The sequence below is a fragment of the Protopterus annectens genome, chromosome 8.part0, assembly GCF_019279795.1.
Source record: "Protopterus annectens isolate FY-2018-M chromosome 8.part0, PAN1.0, whole genome shotgun sequence".
NCBI classification, from domain to species: Eukaryota; Metazoa; Chordata; order Ceratodontiformes; family Protopteridae; genus Protopterus; species Protopterus annectens.
The window spans coordinates 1,125,754,300-1,125,773,053 of record NC_056741.1 but is presented as its reverse complement, the minus strand read 5'-3'; positions in this window follow the sequence as shown (position 1 = coordinate 1,125,773,053).

Sequence of the window (18,754 nt, the reverse complement as noted above, 5' to 3'; positions counted from 1 at the left end):
AAATATTATTAAAGAAGTCCAATACTGTATATTTGTTACTTGTGGTATTTGAACCCAGAACCTGTAACTACATTCTTATATTTGACACCTAAAGTTGGTTTGTGCTACATACTAATCCATGCATACTTGCATTTATAGTTAGGATATGCATTCTCAGCTTGCTACAGCTATTTAAAAAAAACAAAAAATTATCTTTAACTTTTAAAGTCACAACAATACATCTCTTGTGCTGCATACATACCACTTGCTTCCATCAGTCTCTCCATTTGAGTAAAATGTGCCCATCTGTTGAACTCTATGCTGGCAGCTGGGGAAGGAACAGAAAAGAACAGAACAGCATTATGCATACCAGTCTTGCCTAAATTTCACTTTCTAGGTATTTGAAATTCTCTCTTATTATCATACTTGCACAGTTGTGTGATATCTGCTGTCTCAAATTTATTCAACTAATGTTTCAAGGTATCTCTTTTGTGCCTATGCAGATCATTAAAATAATGCCTGCATTGTTCTCCAGTGAACTGGATGCCAGTAACACTGGATACAGACTGAGCTAAATTACTCCATGCCTCAGACTTGTCTGAGAGTCAGAAAAGCCCCCCCCCGCAGAAGCCTTTGGCTGTGGTGCTTAACCAAAAGTCCAATAAATATCGTGGACTCCTGGACACCCCACTTCTGTGCCCCAAACATGGCAACTTCTTCACTAACTCTAGCCATGTCTAACACCTGACTTAGAGCAATGGAAAATGATGCTTCTCCACCAGTTCCAGTTATCGCATGTACTGGTAGTGAGCAAACCCAAGCAATGATGCCAACCATGTATGTGCAATGTTAAGTGTAGAGCAGCAGTGGCAACCAGAGATGACATAAATACTTAAAATAAGTTTAATCTGACACTTGATCTTAGTATGAGGGGTGTCTGCTGCTGTAGCTTGGAAATATATATTGAACATTGGGAGGTAACTGTTAGGTAAGATAAGTTTGCAGGCATGCACTGGGGACATGAATGTCATGACCTGACACATTTGTTTTTGGCTTTATACACTACTATTGATTTTTAAAGTGTGAAATTCAAACCTAGGCATAAAGGACAAAACATTTTCTTCTGCAGCATTGCTTTCCATCTTTGCCACAGAAGAAGTGCTGCTCAGACATAGTTAGTAATCATTCATAAAGACACACATACATTTCTGACTTGATACGATTCTTATATATACATCCAGTTGTGTATGTGTCTTATGTAATTGTGAATGCCATGCAAGCCCATATAGTAGAAAAACACTTACATAACTATAGCAGACAGTACACCTACAGTCATATCTCTGAAAACACAATAAGGGTGTATTATCCCTCATACATATAATGGCTATCAGCTCCACTGTCTAAAGAGTTATAAGTAAGGGTGAATATAATTGGAAGTGGAACAACAGTAAAAATGTCTGGAATATCCTCTATTACAACCCAGGACCATGTGTGTGGCAGTCATATACTTACATCTGTTGCCACAAGAATGTTGAAATAGCACTTGTCTATTTTTTTGTTCATTGCTATTAACTACACTGTCTCAACAGTAAAAATAGTTTTCATACCGTGTACTAAAAGCCAGGACATCATGTACTCCAGCCCTACATTTACACCTGCTGCCACAGGGCTAGTTACATCACATTTCCATAATGTCTAACTCATTCTTAATTTCCCAGTGTTAACCATTGTGCAATGCCACTTAGCGTGTTTGTGTGGTGCCCAACATAATTAATTGAATGCATCTGGTTTCAATTACTGGCTGTCTGAGTCCTGTCTACAGGTGTTATATGACTGGAGGTGTTGGTGAACCTTACTAACCACTGTGCAATGCTGTTTAGAGGGATTGCACTATGGAAAGCAAAAATTGCAACAATGTATTGATTCAGACCTTTGCACTTTTACAGATGCTCTGTCTGTAGGTGTTCTGAAGGTGTTCTTTCTGTTTCCTGGGTGGATACTAGCCCATTTTGCGCACTGCTAAGCTTAGTGCAAATGAGATAAGCACAGCCAAACTTGACATTCATTTTTTCCGCTTACCCTGTTTGCGGTAAGCTGTGCACTGCACACACATTGGCATTTAAAAAAAAAAAAGGAAAAGTAGTTGAAATGAAGAACAGCAATCTATGAAATAAACACTACAAAATTTTTGTTGGTAAACACAAAATATTTTTACACAGGTCTGGACTTGAACTGTCACTTTAAATACCTTTAGAACACATTGATGTTGACTTATCCCTGTTTGCCATACAAACATCTTTGCAGCAGGGAACTGAAATCATTCTACATACAACAAACTACAACATAATTCACAATACTAAGAAGCACATAGTTATTTTTACACATATTAAGGTCAGATGTTGTACACTGAGTGATCACACAACCATTTATGAGTATTGTTTGCAAAAATGCAGCTTTGTCTTACCTCTCTGTGTTTGTTGCACATTTTTGTGTTATCTGACCAGAAATATGAGACATGCAGTCTGTAAGACATTCTATATCCTTACCCTTACATTTTCTGAGAATATTGCATGGCAATAATAAACAGTTGTGAACAAATGAAGGGAAGGTTGGATGTTAATGAACATAACCCGTGAATTGTATGGTACTTACTTTTCCAACCTTGATAAAATGACTTCTATACAATTTGTAAGTCTAACCTGCACATCCACTGGAGGTAGGGCAGCCTGCATTGCTATTATGTTTTCCTTCTCCCTTCCAGTTAAACATTCACAGTTGCAATCCATTAGGAACAACCACTGAGGGAGTGCCTGCACCATGTTTACCTCTCCTACATGAAGCCAAGTTCTTGGCATTCAGCAATTCTAATGAATTCTTACCTCATTTACACCTTTACCTTGCTGATAATCTTAAATTGACAAAATAAAAAGGCAACCATGTAGCTAGGGAACCTGAGGGTGAGGAGACTTGTTTATGTGGAGAACATAGAAAATAGGCTATTACTTTGGAATATATCTGCACAGATGATTACTGAACATGAGAAGGTATGCTTTTGTTTTTCAGCTAAATACTGCACATGCTGAAATGTCATTCAGAAAAAATCTGTTTAATATATATATATATATATATATATATATATATATATATATATATATATATATCTATGTCTATATATATATATATATATATATATTAGAAAATGCTACACTTTTATCAGTTTGCATTTGTTAGAAGTGTACTGATGGCATGGGAATGTTTGTCAGGGCATCTCACAGGTATACATGACTGGCAATACCTTAAAATGGAATGTTCTATGTGAAATCTGTAGACTTGTTTCAGGTGCAATTCATTTGATAGCACTTTTAGCATTTCATTGATGGTTTGTTATCAAAATGTGTCATTTTACTGTTCTTTTGGAGGTGGGAGAGTGAAGCTATATTTCTGCTGTGGAACAAAGATATGCTGCTATTGTTACTCTCCCTTTTTGGAATGTAGCCTGTTGTTCATATTTCAAATTTATAGACTGTTTTATGTTTCTATAGTGGGTAATACTGAAATATTATCATTTATGTTTTATCTGGGAACACTTATTTTGTAGTTATGTGATACTTATGTATATTATCTTTATGTTATGTTTTAAGACACCTAGGAATATGGAACCCAGGCATCTCAATCCTCAAAACCCACCATTTAGTAACCCTGAAAGTCAGGTCATTGTAGAAGCTTTTAGGCAACATGGTGCCTTTCTGCTTGACAGGGGACATGGAGATATGTCAGGCAGAATGCAAATTTAGCAGCAGATAGTTGCAGATGTAAATTCATTAGGTGGACACAACAGGGCATATGATCAGGTGCAACATAGGCCCATTGACATGATCTTATGTGCACGGAGGAGAGCAGCTGCGGTGGCCCATGATTGGATGGGTACTGGGGGTCCTGATTCAGTCACCACTAACAGCAAATGAAGAGCTCCTGTCCACTGTCAGGGATCCGGACAGCAGAACAGCATGTCTTTGACAATGGTGCTATTGTCTCAGGGACAGCAAGTAAATCCCTGAAGGAGCTACCAGGTAGGCTTCTGTATCTCAGTTGTTAAATACTGTTGTACAGTAAAATATTTGCATCAATACATTAGTTCTGTTTAAAAAGAAATTGATTGGGAGGAGAGCTGAAGGTCACTGCAGTTGCCAACACATTTTGATTGATTCCATCTGGGGCTTAGGTTGGGTTTGTCATCCAAGTTCTTACTGAATTTATAGTTAATGGACATATAAAGTGCAAAATGTTTTACCCCCGTGTTACTGTTAATTGTGATGATGATGTCCTTACCTTTTGCTTAACTTCTCACAGGACTATCCAGCATAATGAGCATACCATCATCTGCACATGGTAAGCCAAACATTTGTATGTCAGTAGTGATGAGCAATTGAAAGAAATATTTTAGTGTATGATGTTGATATCAGGACTGTTGTGTGTATTGTACTGTCTAATAGTGGCACCACTGTTATTTTGTGGGCAGATATTGGACTATAGTGGTGTAGGTATAATTTATTTCCTGTGTTTGTTGCTTATTATCACAGGTGATCCTGACAGTGAAGTGTGGGACTTCTACCAGCTGATGTCAGAGTATCAGCAGACTCTGGTGACGATGGTGGCCAAATAGAGGCACAGTCGGTGGGGGGGGTGCAGAGATTGAATCTTACACTGAGGCTGACATACAGCCATCCCCTGAAATTCCATCAGACACAGACAGTAGGCCTACACCTACACATTCCAGTGAGCCCAAGATATTGGACAGGTTGAGGTCGAGACACTCGATAAGGGAAGTGCGGTTACTGCAGCTTCTGTGTCTGTTGACTCTGGCCATAACCAAAGTGTGATCAAGGTGCCATGCAGGAGGGGTTTAGGGGATCTTGGAGGAGGTGTGCTGCCCATATTCTACCTGATCCAAGTGTCTCTTCCAGTGCCACTGAACGTATGCTTATGGCCATCATGGAGGCACAGGCACGTTCCCATAGGTCCTCCACAGAAATGCTTAGGGTTGTAGATGTGTCACAGGCTTACATGCATGACTGCCTCCACCATGTTACCAATTCAGTGGAGCTGATGAATGACAAATTGGAATGGGCATTGTAAAGTGTCTGTGATGGAATGTCTGCTGGGATGGGAACAGAATCCCAGTGGGTGTAGGTCAGCCCCATTATCTGCTGTTAGCCAATGTGACCATGCCCGATCATGCTCCCATAGTGGCAGCATTTCTACTGCCATCTTAGTTGTTGGGGTGTCCACACCCAGACATGGCATGCCATGGGGTTGTTGTCTTGGGCATCCTCAAGAGGGGAGCTCATTCAGCAGACATCAGTCACATTTATGTAGCAGCAGTGCATCTGACCATGGGTGCAGACATGCCAGTGCAACTCCTGGCAGAGCCAGTTCTCATGGTCAGATATGACAACAACCAACTGCCATCTCTACCATTTGAGGCTCACACCTGTCCGACATACCAAGAAGTTGAGCTAGCACAGAGCTTGGCTATGTTCATGTAAGCACTCACACATCATTTTCACCTGGAGGACCCATACAGACACACACACAACAATTACATGGTTCAGCCATAAAGCTTAAAACTCATTTTGTCTCACTGGCCATTTATTACTTTATCTAAATATCTGCCAGCTTCTCTTTATTACTCACACACACACACTCACCGACCTTATGTGTCAGCCTAGGCTTCCTGCCCCTCCCCCCACACAACACCTTGTGCAAGTGTTGGTAACTGTGCCATATCCCTGTTTTGCTTCTTTTAGATTCAGGGATAAATAAGCTTTGCGTCTGATGTTCAGGGTGCATAGCTGACTTAGTGCTTAGTATGTCTGCATTTGCGATGTTGAATTTGTAATTGTACTTTTGAAATTTTTCCATCTTTATTGTTAATGATCTTGTGAGGGTTGTGAAGTCTGAAAATGAAATTTGTATCATTACTTTCTAACTTCTCTCTTTAATAATTTTCTAGTACAAACGTATGGTGCTAAAGTGCGGGCATGCAGTGACCATCACTATTTTTGAGAGGTATGACTATGCAAATCTTTAATGCCTGAAGCCTACTACTTAATAATGGACATATATAAGTCAAATAAGTCCCTGTTGTCACATGTTAAGGTCATTTCTGTACAAATCCCAAGAAACAACATGCAGGAATATGTCAGTCATTCAGATTATTACACAATACACTTCATGTTCAACACTTACCTTGTAAATCCAGCATTTGCAACAGTTTTGGTACATGGCTGACACTGTCTGATGCAACGGGTGCACAGCCATTACAAGAGTAGGTAAAGGTTGTGAGTGTTGCCTGACATCACTGTTACTATATGTATGTGCATAGAAGGCAGGTTTTAGGCCCTTAGGTGGTAAGTGTGCTATGCATTGTATCTTGTGAGACCATATTGAGCACACCTATGTCTGCCTACATCCACAGCAGCTGTTGCTTCCCCTTCTGACTCCTCACCTTTATGTGGCTGTAGTGACCTTACCATTGGGGTGGGATGTGTGCGCCTTCCCCTTGTTGATCCTGCTGAAGCTATTCTCTCAGAATGATGTTGTGTAGCATGGAACATACTGTGAATACTTCAGTGCATGTACATGGATTGTACTTTAGGGATTCGCCAGATGTATCTAGGCACCCGAACCATGACTTCAGCAGCACAAACACACACTCTATTATATTTCTGGTTTGAGCGTGTGCCTCATTATGACATTCTTCAGCAGGTATGTGTGCATTTCTGATGGGAGTCATCAGCCACGGTTCCAGTGCATAACCTGCATCCCCCAGTAAATGACCCCAGTGGGATACCCCCCAGTGAACATCTGATACAGTTGGGAGGTGTGCCAGATATGTGAGTCATGCTAACTGCCTGGGTAGTCAGCACACATGTTTAAGATGATTCCCAAGGCATTACACATATCTTGTCAGTTAATAGAGTGGAAGCCTTCTCTTTTAATGCAGAGCCTTCCTTGTTCCCCAGGCGGTGCCTTAATTTCTATATGTGTGCAATCTATGGCACCCAGTACTTCAGGATAGTGTGCTGCAGGGTAGTACTCCTGCATATTTTTGGCTCTATCCTCAGGAGTATGGGGAAAATATATGTGGTCACTAGCATGTTGGAACATAGAATTTAGGAATTGATGGAGGATCCTGGATGCTCATGAATGCGACACTCCTAGCTTGACTCCTGTTGGTCTCTGAAAGGTACCTGTAGATAAAATTCTAAGTGTTCCACATACCTTTGTCTCTACTGAGATGGGTTCTCCTCAGTTTGCCCTGGCATTGAATTGAGGATGACATAGGTTGAAGACCTCCTGTAGTGTGTCTCTATCCACCCTGCAGTGCTCTACAGTTTCCACATTGCCTAGATTATCTAAGTTACCCAGGGTCTGAAAACTCTTCTCCTTCTTGACCTTGGTCTATTAGCAGCAGCAGCAGCATATACTTCAGCCTGTTGCACACATGCATGAATTAAAGCAACATCAGCTGCTAATATTGTTTTATGTAGACTACTTTGCTTGGCTGTATTCTAATATGTTTTGGAATTCACAGGGAAATTCAGCACTGAGTCTACACTGTTGCTTGATAGCTTGTTAAATAGCTCCTCCATCTTGGATTGGTTGATCATCATACAATGCAGCTGCTTATGCTGTCATTTGCATGCCCCAGTGCTTACTTTGTCTGCGCAGCTGTGGGCTGCTCTACACTGTGTGTATAGCCTTTAGTGAATGCAAAACAAGTGTGCTAACATGTGAGTGATGTGCACATGGTGTAAATGGACAGTGTAGGATTTACTGAATCTCGTCTCCTATTTGTAACTTTCTTTCATCTTCTCTCCTCAACAAAAACAGAACCACATACTTCTTAATTTATGTAATCTTGTCTTAAAACTGTAAATGAGCTTCAATATATAGCTCCTGCCCTTTGTTTCTCAATTGTCTCCAATGCAGAACAGGTGGAGTAGATGTATATTCTCTCTCTTTCTCTCCTCTCTCTCTCTCTCTCTCTCTATATACATATATATATATATATATATATATATATATATATATATATATCTGCATCGATATTATGTCACCAAAATGCAATCCATCGACACCTAATCAGCGAAAAATTTGCTGAACTTAAAAAGGGCAAGGAAATACTTGCCCACAGCACAACATACCTACATTTACGTGAAATCGGACCCACCTAAGTGAGGGGGGCTGCACCCCTCAACCCCCAACAATATATACCAACTCCGAGATCACATTACTGTGGAGAAAAGGGCAAAGTTCTTTTGCTGGCCAACTACATCTTTGCCCTTATTACATTCAGCGAATCGTTTCTCTGATTAGGTGTTGATGGATAGCTGTTAGCAAGAATTGCATTTTGTTGACGTAATATAGACTCATATGGAGATATATATACATATATATATATATATATATATATATATATATATATATATATATATATATAAATAACCATATTGCCAGAAATCTATCACATGGTATACGTATTATGGTCTAGTAGGAAAGTGTTACAATGAACTTCATATCTTTTGTCTGCCACAAAGGCCCTTCTTTACAATACATTTAATACAGATGATAACTTGCCATAAAACTGAGTTATCTCAAGGTTTTGTTAATTCCAGGAAATGAAATTTCAGAATAAATTCACTCTCAGGAAACATAAAACAGGAAGTTAAGCAGACAGTCACAGATGTCATGCCAGCACTTACATGATGAGCCTTCTTTGTAAAGTTGAGCACAAAAAAAAAGCTAACTATGGAAATGTTTCACTTACAAATTAAATTAACGGTGTGGTGAGAGTTAGTACCCTTCTCATTAGCACTTTTAGCAATATTATTGACCCCAGGGTAATAAACTTGATTATTCAGACAAAAAATATTGCCAGTCGTCCTTTTTCCGATGATCCCAAAGAAATATATAGATGAACAGACTAATATTTTCATATGAAAGTAATCCTATCAAGATGTGCAGATTTTGATTTATCACATCTAACTGTCCCTATTTTTGAGACAGAAGTTACCACCACTGTTAAAACAGCTCTTGAGTGGCAAATATGTGCAACTAGATGCCTTAAATATATAATTATAGAAAGACTTGGGCACTGAAATGCTTGCCAAACAGTTTGAGATATCGACTTGCTGTAGAGATTGTTTCTCCCTCCTTAAAATACCATACTTGCAAAGCTACCAACGGACAATAAAGGTCCTATATCTGTGTGGAATTACTGGACAATTTCTTTAGCTAGCATAAACACTACTCCATAATCTAAGGATACGTAACTTGGACACAGACTCTCCTGAGCAGTATGCATGAACACCAGTCTAGCTTTCTCAAGGGCTGCTTCAATAATGGTCATATGTCTGCATTGGTTGCTTAAATGCAAAACATTCCAGTTATATCAAGATCCTGCTATAGCCTACCTAGTTGTTTTCCATATCTTCAAGCTAATTTTGGATAATTAATAAAGAATATTGCCAGCTTTTGCATTTCCTTATCAAGTGTCCTAGTTATTAAGATGTTGTACAACTCCCCATTTGTATTGGTTGTTACATATTCAGACATTGTGTCTGTTGTCAATCCACACCACATTTCTACTGAATATAGTGATTATGGCACAGTGCAGTCTATTGTTTTACAGACTTTGGAGGTTTTAAAGGGTAGCAGGTAATGTCTTGATTTTTTGGTGATAATTACCAATTCATCATCAACCCCCTTGTTTACCATTATCTACATGGGGTCAAGATATTGTGCCAATGCCACACTTCTGCATTTTTTGACACTCATGCTTGATTGTCACATATCTTCTTTCACACAATCCATTCACCTCTTTGCTGGATGCCTTCATTTTGTCTTGCCTTCTTCCTATCTGTCTAAAAATCTTCTCTACCAGACTGTCTTCTGCTTTTCTGCACATGTGCCCAAACCAATGTAGTCTGTTCTCTTTGACCTTCTCTGTAAATGGAGCTACTTTGGCTTCTGCTCTTACATCCTCATTTTGCCATCTGTTCCACACTGTGCATCAGATTTTCAGGCATTGCTTGTCTAAAAGAGAAATATAAGCACATGTTTACATGAGTGCATGTACGTGTGAGTATATGTATATACACACACACACACATATATATATATATATATATATATATATATATATATACATATGTGTGCGCACGTGTGTGTGTGTGTGTTTGTGTGTACACAAGTTTACACGCAAGCATACATGAATGCACATGCACATATGTATATGCATATATGTGTGTGTGTGTGTGTGTGTGTGTGTGTGTGTGTGTGTGTGTGTGTGTGTGTGTGTGTGTGTGCTTGTGTGTGTATATATCTAGATATATATATATATATATATATATATATATATATATATATATATGAATCTAGGACTATTGAACGAAAGTTCAATAGTCCGAATCTACAATCACTGAACACACTTTAATGAAAGCGCTTTCACCAAAAAAGCGCTTTCGTTAAAGTGTGTTTAAAAAAAAATAAAACATTACTTTTACGTCTTTGCAGGGGGCAAGCCCCCCTGCACCCTCCACAACCCCCTACTTAAATATTCTCACTCCAAGGTCGCACAACAGTGGGGAAAAGGGAATTTTCCCTTATCCCCACTGTAGTACGATCTTCGCAGCAGGCATACTTACGCAAAAGTGACTTTCAGTGAAAAGCATTTTCACGCAAGTATGCCTGGCCAAATCTGTTTCGGTTATATTGCCATTCGGTGATCCATACGGATCCAATATATATATATATATATATACATATATATATATATATATATATATATATATATATATATATTTGTATTCATATATTTATATCCCTCTCTCTCCCTCTCTCTCCATTGTTATGACTGAACTTTAATAAAGAAGAAAATGTTACTAAAGGGAAGAGGTGGACTTACAGGTTTTCCACCGAGATGTTAAAGAACTGGAAAATTGATTTTTTTAACTTAAAAGGCTACAGTGGCAATGCCTCCCTTTGGAGGCATGCATACACTACAAAATCTTTTCTAGAGGGCTACGAGTTCTTGTCATGCCTACTCAGGGTAGATCCTATCCTGAGTTGTTAAAAAGGTGGCAGAGACTAAATTTGGATTTATGTTTCAGCTACATGAAACTTTTAATTGAGTATTTTAGACCATGGAAACAGGAACTCATTAGAATAATAGAAGGCTTACAGAAAGTCATTGATAATAAATACACTAGTAAGCCCTGTTTAAGGAAAGTGGAAGATATATACTTTAAGGTTTTATTGTATGACAACAAGTTGGCACAAACAAAGGCAAAGAAGTTGTGGAGGGACTATGCAAATTTTCAGAAAGGGAATGTATTCACATGGCCCCATAAGAGACAGAATAGTAAATCTAATGATACACAGAAGGAATTGATACAAGGATCTACTGTGACAAATACTATTGTAGGCATAGACAATCCCGCATTACAGCCACAACAAGCTATGACAGAATCTATAATAAACACCAAAAAAAGAACCAGCATTTGGAGAATAATGAATTACCCACATTAAGAGCTAGACCAAAGGAAAGAACTCCTCATCCCTCAGTTTTTCCCATTCTTCCATTGCAGATCAATTAACAGTGGGGTAAAAGGAAAATGAGATCCACAAGCAGGGGAAAATAAAGAAGGCTGCTCATGGAAGAGAGACACATATCACGTTAAATGAGACATTGGTTTTCAATTTATCTTCTTTTTCATTGGGGGAAGCACATTTTTGCTTTTAAACAAAGGACTGAAGTTTGTTCCAGTGAAAGACTCAGACCTGAACAATGCTATCTTAAGTTTGAAAATGCTGGGCAGAGATATTATGTTGAAGAATATTTGCAAAGAGACTAACATGACAGGGAATTATCTTTATAAGAAGCCCAGTATATTCACTCCTCAAAATAGTGCTGCATTGGATACGTTTGTGAATGTTTGTGAGCAAGAAATCTCACAGTATTTCTTGAATAACTGACACAGATTTTTTTAACATCAGGAAAGAAGAAATGGCAGCATTGAAGGAATTGGAAGTGAATCCAGATCTGGTAAAAAGACCAGCGGATAAAGGGAGTGAAGTGGTTCTAATGAATCAGACAACCTACAGAGAAGGTATTTTTAAACTATTAGAGGATGAAACTACGTACAAACTCATCAACAAGGGGCAAGTTGAAGAGATTAAGATAAAGGTCAGACTGTTCTTATGTATATATATATATATATATATATATATATATATATATATATATATATATATATATATATATATATATAGGTATATATAGATATTTATTTCTACTGGCATACATACACAACACATATGCACATGCATAGTAAAAATAGAGAAGACATTCTTTCTGAGATAGTCAAAGAGATTTTGCTAATTCTAAACAGGAAAAAATGTTATAGCAGTTCTAGGAACTCTCAGAGATACTGTTGTCAGATTGTTAATATATATTAATACATACGGGGTTCGGAGGGTGACCTAATGGTTAAAGTGTTTGCCTTACAAACACAAGGTGCAGGGTTTGAGTCTCACAAAGGATAATTGGCTAGGCTTACAATAACCCACAAGGTGCAGGGTTTGAGTCTCACAAAGGATAATTGGCTAGGCTTAAAATGACCCACAAGGGCAAATAGCCTAGTACTAACCTATGAACCTATTAATTATCCAGTGAAGAATATAGGGAATATGCCGAGCTTTTTTGAGGTAGGACATATAGTAATACAGACATGCAATACAGGAAATAACATAAACATCTTGACAGTACTAGGTACTGTCTGATATAGATGTTGCAGTGTATAACATTAGACTATACTGTTACTCTGAACTTCCTTGTTAAGGGATCAGTGTGTTCTTCTAGATGTAGGAAATTAAAAATAAATGCTTTATAACGCTTGACACAGTCTGGGCCTGATTCTTTAAGTTCAAAGAAGGTATTTGTGGACAGCACAACACACCAAATACAGCACAACTCGTGCAGACACGATTCCAAAGGACACTCTGAAGACTTAAGTATTTAGTGTAGGATAATCAAGGATTCCACACATGCCAGTCTGATCCCATAACACATTTTATACACAAAATGCAACTCAAATGAAACAAGCGGCCACACCAACTCTGTTTCTTAATTCCTCACCGCATAATTTACAGACCCCATGGAATTCAAGTGAAAGCGAATGCATGGATATGCACTGAGAGCTGCTGCCCACCACACATCACCGTGCACACATGTAAACTCCATGTAAACTTTGTGCAAAGCCTACACAGAGTTAACAGAATCCTAGGGAGGGTCTAATGGATGACATTTTCAAGGAGCATCTAACAAATTAAGGTTCGACATACTCTGATTCAGCAAACATTCTGGTATATAATGCCTTTTTAGGACATAATCCTAGAGTTCACTACAAATTCAGGGTTAACATAGAAATTGCCTTCTAAAATGAAAAGGGAATTATCTGTATTCAAAGATAAGATATGGAAAAATGCAAATAACACTGAGGTCATAATTAAAACCATACAAGTTAAATATAGTACAAAGCCTGACTATGTGGTTAATATAGATTCTTTCCATCATCTTTCACTGTCATGGTGATAGTCAACTCATAGCAGGAAAGTTTATTGCTTATTGATATTATCACACCTATGTTTACTGTGCTTTATGAATTCCTGACATTAAAACTCTGGCAGAAATTAAACAAACATCTATCACATCTTGTATTCATTTCATTTCCTGAACTAAAAATATATCCTCATCCTCTTTCACCTTTTTGATATATATATTTTATCATTTAGACTACTGGCATAGAACATTAATTATCAAACATATCAAAGAAAACAGCACATGGAAACTGTTGCTAAGAACAGTTTGTGCTGACTATGCAGCACAATACATATCAGGCAGAGAAGTACCTTCTAAATTTATTGGATAAAACAACTTCTGTACTTATCTAGTATTCTCTGTTGTGGGTTTGATTAGGATGCAGTAAGGGATGGAACTGGAGAATGATAAATTTAGCAGTAAAGTGATTCTTTTAAAACTGTTACTGTTAAACCAGAAATTAATTCTCAGAGAAAAGTTTCAGTTGGACTGTTTCACAATTAAAGGTAATATAACCAACAGTACATGAAAGGCAAAATAAGAGCTACACAGTCACAATGGCTGTACACATGACCCTGGGAGGAATTTAATAAAGCCTACATGAACTTTTTTTCCAGGTAGGCATCATGGCACACTACTTACATAAAAGTAAGCAGCTTTTCCAAGCCAGTAAACAGAGCTGGGCGGTGCCAACATATACACTAACAGGAAAGTATCCGTGGCATGCAAATCACCTCATAACAGGTGAATTGCATGCAAATGAGGGAGGTAGAGTGATCCAGCAAGCAGATAGGCAGTCCTACAGATGCCATGTTGGTGTCTGTAGTGTACACAGACAAATTCTGTGTACGGGATTTTAAACAGACAACACTGGCTGCAAAAGTGTAGCTTGATGGACAGAAATAGCATAGCAGACACAGATATGTGCAAAATTATCCACTGTGTCTCTAAAACTATATGGGAAATAATTTAAAATAATTTTACTTTTTTTAATGATGTGGGTATGCTTGGTGGTGTGCCACAGTGAGCAAACATTCTTTTATAAACAAAAAACAAATAAAAAAGAGTGTAAAAAAACAAATTTATTAGCATGTGACAGTAATGTATTACAGGACCCTGCATGGAGTATCTACAATGGTGGAATGGTGCTGTTGCTAACAAGGCAGGTCCTGGAACCATGTAGTTTCCAGGCTGTGTGCATGGATCCCTATGCAAATAAGGTGGGGTTACTGAATATCACAAACGGGTATCAGTGTCCACAGATCTCATCTGTGTAGGCACAGATTCATGTTGCTGTCCAGAGAAGAGGTAGCTGACATCAAGGAGGGGTGTGCCTGTGGACTTCTAAGCTCATTAGAGCTCAGTGGAACCTGTTTGCACAGTGAGGTGCTCTGTTGAGCAGGGGTGTGTACAGTTTCTGCTAAGCTTTGTTTACCTTTGGGGTGTGTTTTTCCATGACTGCTGAGCACTGTTTACCTTCATGGTGCGTGTTTGTGTGGCATGCCACAGTACTGAGTGAGGAAGGCTGTCCAAAAAAAAAATTCTTTGAGAAAGCCAATGGTATATTATTTACTGATGACCCCTGTTTCACTTAAGGTAGGGTCATTAACAGTCCGAAATGATGTACGTGCCAGGTGAAATGCATCATAGGTAGCCAATCACAAGGGCTGCACCTACAGCAGAGCACTATAAAGGTTGCAGATGCCCTACAATTTGATTTCACCCAAATACTCTGCACCAGGGGAGAACAGACTTGAGATTTTTGACTGAAGGAATGCTAGGGGCTGCTGCAGTTCTGCTATATCTGTATGTGTTAGATGCTGAGGTCAATGCTGCTGCTGCTGCAGGTGATACTAGGCCTAGACTGAGAAGGAGAAGAGTGTTCAGGCCCAAGGTAACCTTCCAGGAGTTACATGAGCTGGAGATTGTAGAGCACTACAGGGTGGACAGGGATGTAGTACATGAACTCATTGAGCTTTGGCACCCTTACCTCAGACCCACAGCCAACAGAGGGGAACGCATCCCAGTGGAAACAAAGGTATGTGTAACTCTTAGGATACTAGCTACAGGCACATTCCAAAGACCAGCTGGGGATATGATGGAGGTCGCGCAGGCATCAGCATCCAGGGTACTCTATCAGTTCCTGGATGCCATGCTATCACATGCCAGTGAGCACATTTATTTTCCCACACCCCTGAGGAGAGGGCCAGCAGAATGCAACACTTCTACCATGTAGCACACTACCCTGAGGTACTGGGTGCCATAGATTGCAATCATGTACATATCAAGGCATCACCCGGTGAGAAGGGTAGAATTTACATCAACAGCAAGGGGTATCACTCCATCAACTACCAGGTTGTGTGCAATACCCAGGGCATTATCATGAATGTGTGTGCTGGCAGCCATGGTAGTTATCATGACTCCCATATCTGGCATATTTCACAGCTGTACCAGATGTTTGCTAATGGGGACAGCCCACATGTCCATTTAATGAGGGATGCTGGCTATGTACTAGAATAGTGGATGATGACACCCATCAGAAATGCCCACACACCCATGGAAGAACACCATAATGAGGCACAAACTAGGAAAATCATAGAGCATGTGTTCGGACTGCTGAAGTGACAGTTCCCGTGCCTTGATATATCTGGGGGATCCCTGCAGTACTCTCCAGCCACATGTGTACAGATGTTCACAGTATGTGCCATGCTACACAATATGATCCTGCAGAAACAGCTGCAGCAGAATCAGCAAAAGGAAGGGATACACAGCCCCCCACCAGTGCCTAGGTCCCCACAGTCACTCCCACAGAGGGACTCAGAGGAGGAAACCCCTGAGGATGTCCCTGTTGGAAGATGTAGGTGTGCCCAGTATGTCCTGGCCTTGGCCAAGAGACAATGCACAGCACATGCATTGACAACGTAGGGCCCTAGGGTCTGAAACTTTACTCTGACTCACATATATATAGTAAACATGATACGAGGCAACCCACACAACTGTACCTAACCATGTTTTGGCTGTGTACTGCATGCATCAGGCAGAGTCAGTCTTGAACTACAGTTCTGTTAGGGTTTCTATTAGAACGCCGAAAGCTTAAAACAGCGAATGACCTAAAGGTTGGAAATGCTGGATATCGATCTGCTTTTTGTGAGATCGCAGTACAGTGATGGTTGGAATATTTTCCCTTTCCTCACTGTAGTGTGATCTCGGAGTTGGTATATATATTTAGAGGGGGCTGTGGGGGGGCACCCCCCCATAATAGCGTGTTTAAGGTCCTGCCTTTTTGACCTTTAGGTTGCTCACATTTTTGGATTTTTGTTTATATAGACCCATTCTGTCAACTGATGCATTCACAAGGTAAGTCACTCACCTACACATCACTTCTAAGGAGTACCATAGTATGCTATTGTATGCATGGACCTGCCGCATGTATGCAAGGGAATATTGTGGGCTATTTGGAGAGATGTAACATCCACATGGGACTACAGATATCCAGCCCAATAGTATGTGTTCCGTAATATTCACTAGGCCTCATGGTTGGAATATTCACTACAGCAGTCAAGGGAGATGTTAAACAGTACAGTCACATGATATTTGCACTACTGCCTATGCCAACAGATCATAAGCATGTTCTTCCCTCAACCCCAACACACCAGTATTCCCATACAACTCCTGTAATAACAGTAAGTCTGCAATGATATATCAGCAGACCAGCCAATTCCAGGGCTGTGACATAGAACCTGACCAAATGTTATATGTCTCACGTAACGCAGAGGTGACAGTGTATGTCTGTATGCTGTTGACTGTGTGAGGAATGACATCTCTCTGTCTGGTGGCTGTTGTGGCTCACTGGGCTAGGGATGTTAGCACGGGTGATGGTGTTGATGGTTTGAATCTGGCAGCATCCACATCTTTTGCATGTGAGGTACACATATGGTGGTATTTCCACAGACTGTCATAACCCTCAATCTGTTACTGCAAGACAAGCTGGAGAAAGTCAGAGACAATGGGGGGACAAAGGGCCAAAATTACAGGCAGACATTACACATGCTCTGATGAACCTAGAAGCTGATGAACCTAGAAGCTAATTAGTATAACAGCAGGTTGCAACAGAACAGAATGGCTACAGGATGTAAAGGCCGCTACTTAAATGTGTCAATAGTACAATTCAATGACTGCATTATACAATATTACACCAGAACACCACAAATGTATGAGGAACAGAGCAGACATATGGGGTGAAATGCTGGGCATTCTGCAAAAACATATACAGTGAGAGGTATGCAGACTGTCACCCTGTGTGTGGTGTTACATTATGTACCTCAGTCACATATTAAGTACAGCACACAGCCAGGGAATGCCTTGGACAATTTCAGGGAAGTGCTGCACTGCAGAAACAGGTGCAACAGCCAAATCCTGCAGCACACAAAATCCCGTACTTGAGAACAGGTGGCTGTGGCCCGCAGTCACCTTGTAAGTATTCACAGTCCCACTGGGCATGCTCCTACACTTAGCTAACTTGAGCACAAGTCTGTTGCCTGTTCCTCACAAAGACCTGCTATGTGGAAATACATCTGTACATACAGACAGCTACAAATTCATATCTGTCTGCCCTATCCCCCTCACACTTAGCACACACCACTACTACTACAACCTATCAACTCTTCCATCATTACTCCCTCCCTCCTGACCTCACTCCCTATCAGCTTTTAACTATCACTACCTCTCCACCCACCTTGCTTCCCTTCCTACTTATCCAATCTTCCTCTGTTCTTTCATTTCACAATAGTTAACCTCCTAATTGCACATTGCCATAATGTTACAATACTCCTTACTACCCACCCTCCTTGTAACCTATATACTTACTTTATATGAAAACCAACAGCTCACCAGGTATCTGTTCCCTAAAGGACACACTATGCCCCTAAATGAAAAACTATCCAACTTCAGTTATATATTAAACCAGGGCACCAAAACAGGACAAAATTTATCTTCATTCTCACTCCTACAGTGCAATAACCCCCAACACATCAGTACTAAATCCAAATTATATGACAAATAAGAGACACATTACTGAGTATAGACTAAGCCTTATACTCAGTGGAGACA